This window comes from Triturus cristatus, chromosome 3_1, assembly GCF_964204655.1.
Source record: "Triturus cristatus chromosome 3_1, aTriCri1.1, whole genome shotgun sequence".
NCBI lineage: Eukaryota > Metazoa > Chordata > Amphibia > Caudata > Salamandridae > Triturus > Triturus cristatus.
The window spans coordinates 31,907,394-31,920,393 of record NC_140583.1 but is presented as its reverse complement, the minus strand read 5'-3'; the positions used below and the strand labels follow the sequence as shown (position 1 = coordinate 31,920,393).

General features: G+C 45.6%; 1 protein-coding gene across 1 annotated transcript in view; it reads left to right on the top strand.

Moving 5' to 3' along the window:
* Positions 1–13,000, top strand: part of CREB3L1 (cAMP responsive element binding protein 3 like 1) — a 387,245-nt gene that overhangs the window by 166,653 nt on the left and 207,592 nt on the right. The window lies entirely within an intron of this gene.

The following is a 13,000-nucleotide window of genomic DNA, read 5'->3' as shown; positions in this document are numbered from 1 at the left end:
AAGGCATTCTCTATATCACACGTGATACATTGAAGGCATTCTCAACCACATCCGTGGTACATTGAAGGCATTCTCACCCACATACATGATACATTGAAGGCATTCTCAACGGCATATGTGATGCATTGTAGGCATTCTGAAACACATATGTGGTACATTGAAAGCATTCTCAACCACATATGTGATACATCAAAGCATTCTCAACCACATACATGATACATTGAAGGCATTCTCAACCACAGTTTGGCCACTCCTGGAACAATAGTGGAATAAAATCGAGTGATTGCAGTCAGAGGGCTGCTGTTCGAGTAGATTTTCTGCTGTTCGAGTAGATTTGCTGCTGTCCGAGTAGATTTCCTGCCGCTCGAGTTGATTTTCTACGTGAGCAGCAGCAAAATCAACTCAAATGGTGGCAAGCTCTTTTGCAAAGCATGACACTGATTTTCAGCGCGGCTCGTACTACCTGCGCCAAAATGCAGCCCGAGCTAGATATTTTCCGCCTGTTGGCAGAATTCCCCAGAATCCTGCAGTTTTTCTGTAACTCCACGGATTTCCGCAGAGTGAAACTCTGCGAGTTCCTCCCGCCCCCAACCATTGACATATTGTAGATGTTCTTGACACATTTCCAACTATTCCTGCCAGTATATGGTGAGAGTGGTATTTGAACGCCTCATATATTTAAGATCCACTGATGGATGGTGCGTGGCAGCGTGGGCCACCCGGGTGTGCGGTTGAGTTGTTCAGGTGTTACATAACCCCTATGGTGAATTGTAAAGTGAATGGTGCCCATCCGTGATGTAACATTTGCGACATCCTTTTGTCTGTCCTTGGTTTACTGTGAGACTTGGCATGATGGTAAACTTATACTGTGAGTGACATAACACTGACTCCACTCATGTGGAGAGGTGTGGCTCACTAGTTAGAGGCGGCAGACCCGTAAGCAGAGAATCGGCCAGGGACCAGGGTTCAATTCCCGACGCGGCAGGGTCGTGGACCAGGGTCAAAACGGACTCGATAATTCTCGCCTCGGTACCTACTCTAACCAGGAACACACTCGGCAACTCTGGGCATTAAGCTTGCCTCATCTCTACAACGGCCCCCCACAGACGCCGGGGATGCCTGGTTTCACCTTGGAGATACCCAGAAAGGGACCATCTCACAGGGATAGCCAGGATGGGTTCCCCAGCGGTCTACAGCGCCGGGACGCCCCGTTGCTGGGGTAGCTGTGCGCTTTACAAGTCTACAACATTTACAACATTTACATATCCTTGGCATAGTGGTGAGTGACGTGCTTAGGATGGTGGAAGTCCCTGGTATCTGATGGTAACCAGCATTAAAGTCAGAATCTGTCTTTGTGTGTTTGCAGTACATGCAAGTACTTGATAACATGAAAAACTGATGTTTGGTGGCCAAATATGTATTTACTAAAAGGTATTTATACTTATAAAGAGTGTTTTGTTAATGAAAATGACTACCTTTCACCTGGAGGAAGATAATGTTTTATCCACAACAAATCTCTGTGTGTCATCGCAAAATGTGTACATTTTCAGAAACAGGCTGATAGTTGGGGGAAAATTATCATATTTCTTCTGAATAACTATAGATATTTTATAATTAAGGCTCCCAGACTTCTGTTGTTACTGTGTTTTACAGACGGAGACAGAAATATATCTATTTTCAAGTCTGTATTTATTCTTAATTATGGATAAAAACCAGAAAGTCTGTTGTCTTTTGAGTGATTCAAAATTCTGTCAGTGGTGACTGCCGGGCCAATAACTCTGCAGATTGACAGGCAGGGGGGAAAAAGAGAGCGAAAGTTTCTTAATGAGGTTGAAACAGCTGTATATGTGCATATGATTGATATTAAAATATACCTGTATGCACACCAATGAGCTGATTTATAACATATGGATACTCATGTAATTGAAAAGTGTCAACTATTCGAGTATGAGTGTACATTTATTAGTTAAATAAACGTGTAAATATAGTTGTTTTAACTCATTGTTTTTGCAAAAACTCAATATAAATATGGCTAAATACACATGAAATTATCAAAAAAGAAATATGGAAAAATGTCTATGGAAATAAAAAAAATCAATAACATAAAACCAGGATACCTATCTATAATTTATATTGATGAAGCATTTCATGATATTATCACAAGTACTGGCCAAGGCCTGCACATGGAAGACTGGACACCGCCTCACTGAGGAGGTCCCTTCGTGATCACACCGCCTCACTGAGGAGGCCCTTTCGTGATCACACTGCCTCACTGAGGAGGTTCCTTCGTGATCACACCACCTCACTGAGGAAGTCCCTGCACGATCACACCACCTCACTGAGGAGGTCCCTACACGATCACACTGCATCACTGAGGAAGTCCCTGCACGATCACACCACCTCACTGAGGAGGTCCCTACACGATCACACTGCATCACTGAGGAAGTCCCTGCACGATCACACCGCCTCACTGAGGAGGTCCCTTCGTGATCACACCACCTCACTGAGGAGGTCCCTTCGTGATCACACCACCTCACTGAGGAGGTCCCTTCGTGATCACACCACCTCACTGAGGAGGTCCCTTCGTGATCACACCACCTCACTGAGGAGGTCCCTTCGTGATCACACCACCTCACTGAGGAGGTCCCTTCGTGATCACACCACCTCACTGAGGAGGTCCCTTCGTGATCACACCACCTCACTGAGGAGGTCCCTTCGTGATCACACCACCTCACTGAGGAGGTCCCTACACAATCACACCACCTCACTGAGGAAGACCCTACACGATCATACTGCATCACTGAGGAGTTCCCTACACGATCACACCACCTCACTGAGGAGCTCCCTACGCGATCCCACCACCTCACTGTGGAGGCCCCTTCGTGATCACACCACCTCACTGAGGAGGTCCCTTCGTGATCACACCACCTCACTGAGGAGGTCCCTTCGTGATCACACCACCTCACTGAGGAGGTCCCTTCGTGATCACACCACCTCACTGAGGAGGTCCCTTCGTGATCACACCACCTCACTGAGGAGGTCCCTTCGTGATCACACCACCTCACTGAGGAGGTCCCTTCGTGATCACACCACCTCACTGAGGAGGTCCCTTCGTGATCACACCACCTCACTGAGGAGGTCCCTTCGTGATCACACCACCTCACTGAGGAGGTCCCTACACAATCACACCACCTCACTGAGGAAGTCCCTGCACGATCACACCACCTCACTGAGGAGGTCCCTACACGATCACACTGCATCACTGAGGAAGTCCCTGCACGATCACACCGCCTCACTGAGGAGGTCCCTTCGTGATCACACCACCTCACTGAGGCGGTCCCTTCGTGATCACACCACCTCACTGAGGAGGTCCCTTCGTGATCACACCACCTCACTGAGGAGGTCCCTTCGTGATCACACCACCTCACTGAGGAGGTCCCTTCGTGATCACACCACCTCACTGAGGAGGTCCCTTCGTGATCACACCACCTCACTGAGGAGGTCCCTTCGTGATCACACCACCTCACTGAGGAGGTCCCTACACAATCACACCACCTCACTGAGGAAGACCCTACACGATCATACTGCATCACTGAGGAGTTCCCTACACGATCACACCACCTCACTGAGGAGCTCCCTACGCGATCCCACCACCTCACTGTGGAGGCCCCTTCGTGATCACACCACCTCACTGAGGAGGTCCCTTCGTGATCACACCACCTCACTGAGGAGGTCCCTTCGTGATCACACCACCTCACTGAGGAGGTCCCTTCGTGATCACACCACCTCACTGAGGAGGTCCCTTCGTGATCACACCACCTCACTGAGGAGGTCCCTTCGTGATCACACCACCTCACTGAGGAGGTCCCTTCGTGATCACACCACCTCACTGAGGAGGTCCCTTCGTGATCACACCACCTCACTGAGGAGGTCCCTACACGATCACACTGTATCACTGAGGAAGTCCCTGCACTATCACACCGCCTCACTGAGGAGGTCCGTTCGTGATCACACCACCTCACTGAGGAGGTCCCTACGTGATCACACCACCTCACTGAGGAGCTCCCTACGCGATCACACCACCTCACTGAGGAGGTCCCTACGCGATCACACCACCTCACTGAGGAGCTCCCTACGTGATCACACCACCTCACTGAGGAGGTCCCTACGTGATCACACCACCTCACTGAGGAGGTCCCTTCGTGATCACACTGCCTCACTGAGGAGGTCCCTTTGTGATCACACTGCCTCACTGAGGAGGCCCCTTCGTGATCACACCACCTCACTGTGGAGGTCCCTTTATGATCACACCACCTCACTGTGGAGGCCCCTTCGTTATCACACCACCTTACTGTGGAGGCCCCTTTATGATCACACCACCTCACTGTGGAGGCCCCTTCGTGATCACACCACCTCACTGTGGAGGCCCCTTCGTGATCACACCACCTCACTGAGGAGGTCCCTTCGTGATCACACCACCTCACTGTGGAGGCCCCTTCGTGATCACACCACCTCACTGAGGAGGTCCCTTCGTGATCACACCACCTCACTGTGGAGGGCCCTTCGTGATCACACCACCTCACTGAGGAGGTCCCTTCGTGATCACACCACCTCACTGTGGAGGCCCCTTCGTGATCACACCACCTCACTGAGGAGGTCCCTTCGTGATCACACCACCTCACTGTGGAGGCCCCTTCGTGATCACACCACCTCACTGAGGAGGTCCCTTCGTGATCACACCACCTCACTGTGGAGGTCCTTTCGTGATCACACTGCCTCACTGAGGAGGTCCCTTCGTGATCACACTGCCTCACTGAGGACGGAGGTCCCTTCGTGATCACACTGCGTCACTGAGGAGGTTCCTTCGTGATCACACCACCTCACTGAGGACGGAGGTCCCTTCGTGATCACACTGCATCACTGAGGAGGTCCCTTCGTGATCACACTGCCTCACTGAGGAGGTCCCTTCGTGATCACACTGCCTCACTGAGGACGGAGGTCCCTTCGTGATCACACTGCGTCACTGAGGAGGTTCCTTCGTGATCACACTGCCTCACTGAGGACGGAGGTCCCTTCGTGATCACACTGCGTCACTGAGGAGGTCCCTTTGTGATCACACTGCCTCACTGAGGACGGAGGTCCCTTCGTGATCACACCACCTCACTGTGGAGGTCCTTTCGTGATCACACTGCCTCACTGAGGACGGAGGTCCCTTCGTGATCACACTGCGTCACTGAGGAGGTTCCTTCGTGATCACACTGCCTCACTGAGGACGGAGGTCCCTTCATGAGCACACTGCCTCACTGAGGAGGTCCCTTCGTGATCACACTGCCTCACTGAGGACGGAGGTCCCTTCGTGATCACACCACCTCACTGTGGAGGACCAAAAAGGGTAAAGTGCGATTGAGGTTGCTAGGGTTTCTCTGAAGAGGGGACATCATCGACACGTTCGGGATGGACTGCCCCTTTTGAGGTAGCATCAAGAGTTTTTTGCAAAGGGATGGTTCTCCATTTTACTTTTTTATTTATTTGTTTAATTTTGTATAGAGTAAACTTGATCTGAGGGCATCACAGCGCTTCACAAGGGTTATATATTCATCCTTTGCAGGGGGTATGACGTAAGTGGGAAGCAAAAAGTAATGCACAAGAAGACAGGAAGGAGGTCAATAGTGTGGGGGAAACAGGGGTCATTTACAAGAGATATATTCGAGTCGGCTGCGTATAATAACACCGTGTATAGTAGGGGCGAAGTATATACATAGGGTGGGAATGAGTGTGCCTGTACCAGTTACAGACATTTGCAACCAACCACTGGTAGCTGCTTCATCTTGTCACAACACCTAAAATTAATATATGGGGAGACAATATGATCAAAATAAACAGAGAAAATTACAGACAGAAATGTCAAAAAATAATATTCAAATGGGATCCAGAATCATAAATTATGTTCCTGGAAAAAGTGAAGTATACAAGCTCCCTGGAATCTGAGAGCTTTATCGAACCGAAATGGAAGCAAGGATTTGTGAATTTTAAAACAACACTGATGACTGAAAGTGTCATAAGGCAAACAACAACGTTTACACATTTCTCAATTTTCGAAAACTGGACTTTTTTTGGAAAAGAGTCATTAAGTAACTATGAGGGATATTTGATGAACCAATCACAGTAGGTGGGCCCTTGTTATTTTCAATTCTGCAGACTTCTTGAGTGCAACTTTGAGCTCCAGAATCTGTCACAGTGGAAACTAATCCCGCATAAACGGAAAGGAGACAGAGAGCCCGACTTCAGAACTTGAACAAAGGAATTAACACAACCAACCAGTAACACAAGGATAATCTTTAGAGTAAATAGAAAACTTTGCTTTTCTACTTATCTTTGGGTAAAGGTCACGCAAGGTCACGAAGTGAGTGAACAAACAGGAAACGAAAACTGTGTAAAGAAGCTACTTGAACTCTATGTTATATGAGGGTTAAAAAATGCCCCTTTGTTGTTTCACTTTCTCTATATTAGTAACTTCTTTTAGATCTGTTAATTTTAGGTCCCTTAAAAAGACAGTAAGAGCTATAAATTAAGAAAAAGAGGCAAAGGTATGCATAACCCATAGAAACAAGATTTTAAAATGAAGGGGAGGTAAGAATTGTTGACATTTTTGAAAAGAGAAATTTTAACTGAGTAGATTAAATGCTCTCAGCGAATCTTTTACAAAGATACATTGATCGGGTGTTAATGCTTACATTAAAGTGATACAGCAAACAAATGGACGATGGATTTAACCCAGATCTTTTGACTGGGGAGAATGTTTGCATTGACAGCATTCCGTCCATCATTTGTTTGTTGTAACGCTTTTCACCGTAAGTGGGATGGGTATTCCCAGACGTGGGACCCGTGCTCACTGTGCCACTGGATTCAACTAGCCTGGCTGAAGAAGGGTGACCTACCCTGAAACCGGTCCCAGGATGCTTGTTTCCGGTCAAGGGAGGACCTGGCCTGGCAGTTCGGTCTGGACTGTTCCCATGGGGCACAGGGTCAAGACTGATTTGCATATGGCTGGGTCCAAACTGGGGTGGCGTAGTGGGCAAAAGAACGATGGATTTAACCCAGATCTTTTGACTGGGGGCGAATGTTTGCATTGTCAGCATTCCGTCCATCATTTGTTTGCTGTAACACAACATAAAAGTGAGGTGTGTTGTATTCCTTCTCCGCAATCCAATGCGCGCGCTATACACTTTTAATATATAACAGCAACAGATTTGAATCATAACATACATAAAAGATCTTCCCCCTTAATCAAAATTAAAATAAAACTTACTAGTATATGTGCAACCTTTGATTTTGGCAGGTAATCTGCGTATTCTGCTACTAAATGCATATTCCTTAGAAGGATTACACCTCATAACACCAGGTACGGGGGTATTGACGTGGAAACCCGCAGTCGCTTCTGCTCATGACGCCGAGTCATTGTTTGTCTCACTTTTACATTAGGTACATCCCAAAATACATTACTTCTGTCATCACCCTCACCCCGTCCTGCGCTCACCATTTTCCATCAACTCCGCTGTTCTTCCGTTGAATGAAGAACGATGATACAATTCCAAACTGCACCACCAGCCGAAACGGACAGACCCTCAAAAGAAGCCAGCTAGTACACCCTGGAAATTAGCACATCAAAACACAGATGCAAACAACTAGAAAGAAGATGGCATACTAGCAGGAACCACACTGACAGAGCCACCTTCAAATAACCCTCAACAACTACCGGAATTTGAACCCCCATCTGCACGGCAAACTGAGCTCCCAGGAACCTCCACTCTGCACACCTCACCCTCGCACAATCCCGTGCATACGCGGTTGCCATGCTGGAGGGCGCTCCTTCTCCTGTCTCACCGCCAAGGCTTGGAAAACCCTCCACCATCACACCTTGTCCTCGCTGACCAACATCAGGAAGGGGATCAAGACCTGTCTCTTCGACTAAGACCTACATCAAGCCCATGGATAACCTTGCGGGTGACAAGCTGTGCTTTATAAATCCTATTTGATTGATTGACCACCAATCAGATGTGCTGCATTCTTAAACACTTCAATAACTCTGACAGGAACAGCCCAATACGCGGATCCTTTTCTTACAGCTATGTTTTTCTTGAGCAGCACGAAATCACCAACTTTTACACACCCTTTACTACAAGCACGCCTCCTTTTGTTCATGTTGAGTTTTATTCTATGCTTATAATCCCCTACCCCTCTTCTTATATTTTAAAAATCAACCTCGTCATCACTCCCTTTCTTTTTCCTTAATCACTACAGCACAAGATTAGTGCTCGGCTTGCGTTCTCTCAGCAACTCACATGGACCTGATATAGTCACAGAATTTGTAATGGTCCTATAAGCCAATGACATCGTTTGCAAAACGCCTTTATTCAATGTAATCCTCCCTTGACAGCCGACTGGATGGCATCTTTCACCACTCTGTTGCACCTCTCATCTCGACCATTGGATTCAGGATGGAATACGAGAGTTTTCTTCTGAAAGATGCCGCATTTAGTCAAATAGTTTTGAGTATACATACTAATACATTTCGGACAGTTATCTGAAAAACTCCCTTGTGGAATACCCATCTCTGCAAAGCAACTCATCCCAAAACTCCACAATACTTTCTGAAGTCACAGTCCTGACCATTGTGAGCTCAGGCCATTTAGGAAAATAATCCGCAACAACAACACCAAATGCTTCTTGCCAGGGCAAAGCTGCAAGAAGACCAATGATATCAACTCCCTCCGTCCTCCACGGTCCCGCAGGGAGTTCAACGGGAAGCGAACAGCCAATCAGAGGCCGTGCAGAACTGTCACGGGACACACACTCATGACGTGATCTAACCTGATCATGGCATCAATTCCAGGCCACCAAAACAGTTCTCTTACATACCTCCTGTGCTGGAGATTCCCATACAACCGTCATGCGCACAGTCAATACTTGTTTTCTCTCAGGACAAAAGGCGGCACAAACTTGTCTCCCATCATTATTATCCCATTCTCAATACCAAGTTTTTTGTACCCTTATGGAGCCCCATCAACACCCCTGGGAAATAACGTTTCTCAGGCCATCCACACTCAATGAATTTAGAAACGAGTCCAACCTCATTTCACCATTCCATTTAGATCAGTGGCGGCTGACACAAGTAAGACGTGGTGTGAAGGGGAGGATGGGAGCGCTGGGGGGGTAATAATTAATGTAAAAAAACACTTTGCCGGACGCATCACTCCTCACGCCTCGGTGTTCTGCTGTGCTGCTTCCTGGTCCCAGCATGCACTGGGGCAGCACCAGACTCCCTGTGCAATCCCCGCCTGCTCTCTTTTTCTGTATATAACTACGTCCCATACCCAGGTATATAAAGGGTCAATTGGGTATTACCCTGTTGTTTGCTTGCTGAACAGGCTGAAAAGACATTTTGCTCAGAACATGGAGTCTGTGCTGATGCTTCACCCCTGCTGGTCAATACAGCCGTGTTGGAGAAACATAAGTGTGCATGTGTGTTTGGCCGGCCTGAGACATCCCGTCAAACGCACATGCCCACGTAGAGGTGCACATAGCACTCCTCCTCCTTTCACAGGCCGGCCGACAGCCAGCAAATGAAAAATAATACAATGATTGTATATTGTTTTACTTTTCACTTGCGGGCTCTGAGCCAGTGGCCGACGCTCCTCCGTCTTTGCAGAGGGGCCGCCCCTGATTGAGTTCCCTGGCAAGTGTCTGCAGCAATCACATTGACATTAGAACTGTAAATGTCACATCACAAACCGCCACCATTCCACCATCCAAATCCTCCACTGACATTGGTAATCTTGATTTACAATAAATATCCATGCCACGTGTCTACTTTGGTCCCTGGAACATAGTCAATCCTATATTGAAATGCTTGCAATCGAGATGCTAACCTGGCTGTTCTAGCGGTCATGTACTGTCCACTCTCCAGTGACAATGTATACATTAAAGGCCTATGATCTGTCTTTATCACGTATTTTGTCCCCCATTAAAACATCTTGAAATGTTCCAGACCCCCACAAATGCATGAAGTTCTTTCAATGACACAGTAATTTCTCTTTGCCCCACGGAGCGCTCTCGACGCGTCAGAAACAATTCCCTCCCTTCCATCTTCTCTCTGCATGAGGACCCCTCCCAGGCCACAGTTGTGTGGACCCACCACAACCACACGTTCTTTAACCACGACAAACTCGTCCAGATGTGATGCATTGACTGTTACACCTTTTAACCCATTGGATGCAAGAGTCATTGTTTCATTCCACACAAATCTGGCCTTGGTCTTCAGTAAACTCCTGAACAGTTCAACCTTTGCAGAGTAGCTTTGAACCCAATTCTGTCAGTCCAAGAAAGGCGACTGATTACTCCTTAGAGCTTGGAAGAGGAGCCTCCGTATTATCTTCCACATGACCACCTTTAGGTTTAATACCCGGTCCACTTATTAAGTGTCCAAGATATTCCACTTCATATCTTCAAAATTAGCTTTTAGCCGTCTCTTTTAATGTCAAGTTCGAACGAGGATGGGAATTAACACAAATAACATGATTGAGACTGCGTAGACTGATGCAGAGACTCAGGCTCAACAATACCCTCTTAACATAAGTCTTTCAACATCACCTTAAACTTCTCCCTATAAGAGATGGAACATTTCTGACTTTCTGTCTTATGGCTATAACATCTTCCTTCAATATTATTTCAATGCTTGAAACCACGGAGTTCACCCAATTTCTCACTGAAAGCACTTTTATGCTTTTCTTTTAGATTTAACATAAATTCACTCACGTGTGATTAAGTAATTGTGCCAACTAGAAAGTCATTCTCCAATTTGTCAACCACATGGGGGGTTCAAACTAGTCTCTAATCTGATGCCCATATCTACTTGATGATGCCACCCTAATATGTATTGTCTTTTTCTCACCAAATACTCTTCCCAACAAGTACTTTGACCTGAAATTCCTAATCAGCCCAAACATAACCCACCAATCAATGATGTGACCTGTATACCCCTCAAGAGACACAACAGGAGGTAGTAAACATTTATAAGCCCACAATTCATCTAGAACGTCTTGCCCAATAATGGTGGACCAAGCACACGAATCGAACAGAACAGCAACTTGTTTACCGTCCCTGGTGATGGAAATCTCTTCTTAACATTCTCATCACCTATACTTAGGATGGTGGAAAGATCCTGTTTTTTATGTTTGAAAATTCTTTATTGAATAAAGAAACAAAATTACATGAATAACTGGAATTGATAGAGGCGTATAAGATCACTTATAGAAATACAAAGAATTAGTCTAAACATAATGGACGATAAAAAGTCTGAAAAAACAATTTGTCATTTTTATGTAACGTTTTTGTTTTGGGGAGCGAGGGAAGAAGAAGAGAGAAAAGAGAAAAAGAGGGAAAGTAATCCTCACTAGAGTATATACATGTAAGTGTAAACAATATAAAAGGAAGAATATAGCTAGTAAAAGTATCTGTGCTTTATGGAGGATCAGACTCAATGATTAGAGCTGATAAAAATAACAGATAGTCTAGTTAAGATGGACATAAACGGCTGCCATAGCCAATCCCGTTTGATCATCAGATGTGTGAAAGTAGCATTTGCTCTATCGAGTCTGTGATTGTAGCGTATCATATCCCACCATTCGGAATACGAGATTTTAGTAGTGTCCCTCCAATTAGACACGTTAATCTGTAACGCAATGGCTATGAGTAGGTCTACAAGTTTTCCAACCATTCTGGCAATGCTGCATGTGTGAGGAACTTCCTAGGAAAATACATATGTTATCAAATGGTATATTCATAGAGCAGATATTGGATATCTTATCCCAAACCTGCAACCAAAAGGCATGTACATTTGGACATTCAAGGAACATATAATGAACGTCACTATTATCTTTTTGAGAAGATCAGCAGTTGTTATTAGTGTAGAGTTTGAATTTATTAACAGAAATAGAGATTAAAAACAGTCTATTGTAGACAAAGAATGATGAGGGTGTAATTCGGGCTGAACGCGAAGAAGAATCAATATTGGATCAAAATTTATTTCATGTTTGAAGGGAAAGATTTGTTGGAGATCATTTTCCCAAAATGATTCTAATTTAGTCTGTGGCCTGACAATGCGGTGGTGATCCAAAGTTTTATAGATTAAGGAGGCACAAGTTTCTGATGAGAAATTGAAAACAGGAGACGGTGTGGGGCGTTCGGCTTATTTGAGTAGAGAGTGAGAAGAAATGAGAGAATCGCCTGAAGGCATTCATGGTGAGTGGCGTGACTGGAGGGAAGTCTATATGTGGATTATAGGACTTGGAATGTTAGGTCCAAGGATCCTGTTTTCAATGTCCTAAATGTATTGATTCTCATCACAAACGTTTACGGAGTTCACTCTCCAGGTATTATATTTACACACTCAATTGAAGTGCTACTTTTTTGTTGCACTTTGAACACACCTTATCCTTGGCAGACCCATTTTTTAATTCCCAAGATGAGACAAACTCCCACATGCATAAGACAGGGGATATGTTCTTGTAGTTTCTTCTTTCCTAAACACAGGTTTCTTAAGCTTATCAATGTGAACCTCACTCCCTGAAGCACCACTTATTTCTTAGACACATTCTTCCGAATGTTCTACAGACTTAGAGATTTTAATGACTGCATCAAGTGATATATCACACTGAGCTATATCCTTTCTTGGACATTCTTGCTGTTGGTCTTCATTAAACATCTGATCCCTTGAAACTTGCTCGTAATTTATATGTTCAAAATCACAAGTCGATGCGAGTGATTTCAACTTTGATGCACAGCCCTCGATGAATTCATCCAGACCTTGGTTCCTAGAATAAAATGTAAATCTTTCCATAAACCCACTGGTTTTCCTACCAAGCCTTATGTGCATTTCTTTGAAAAATGTCTACATTCATAACATTGACCACAGCTGGTAAATTCTCATACTCCTTTAACC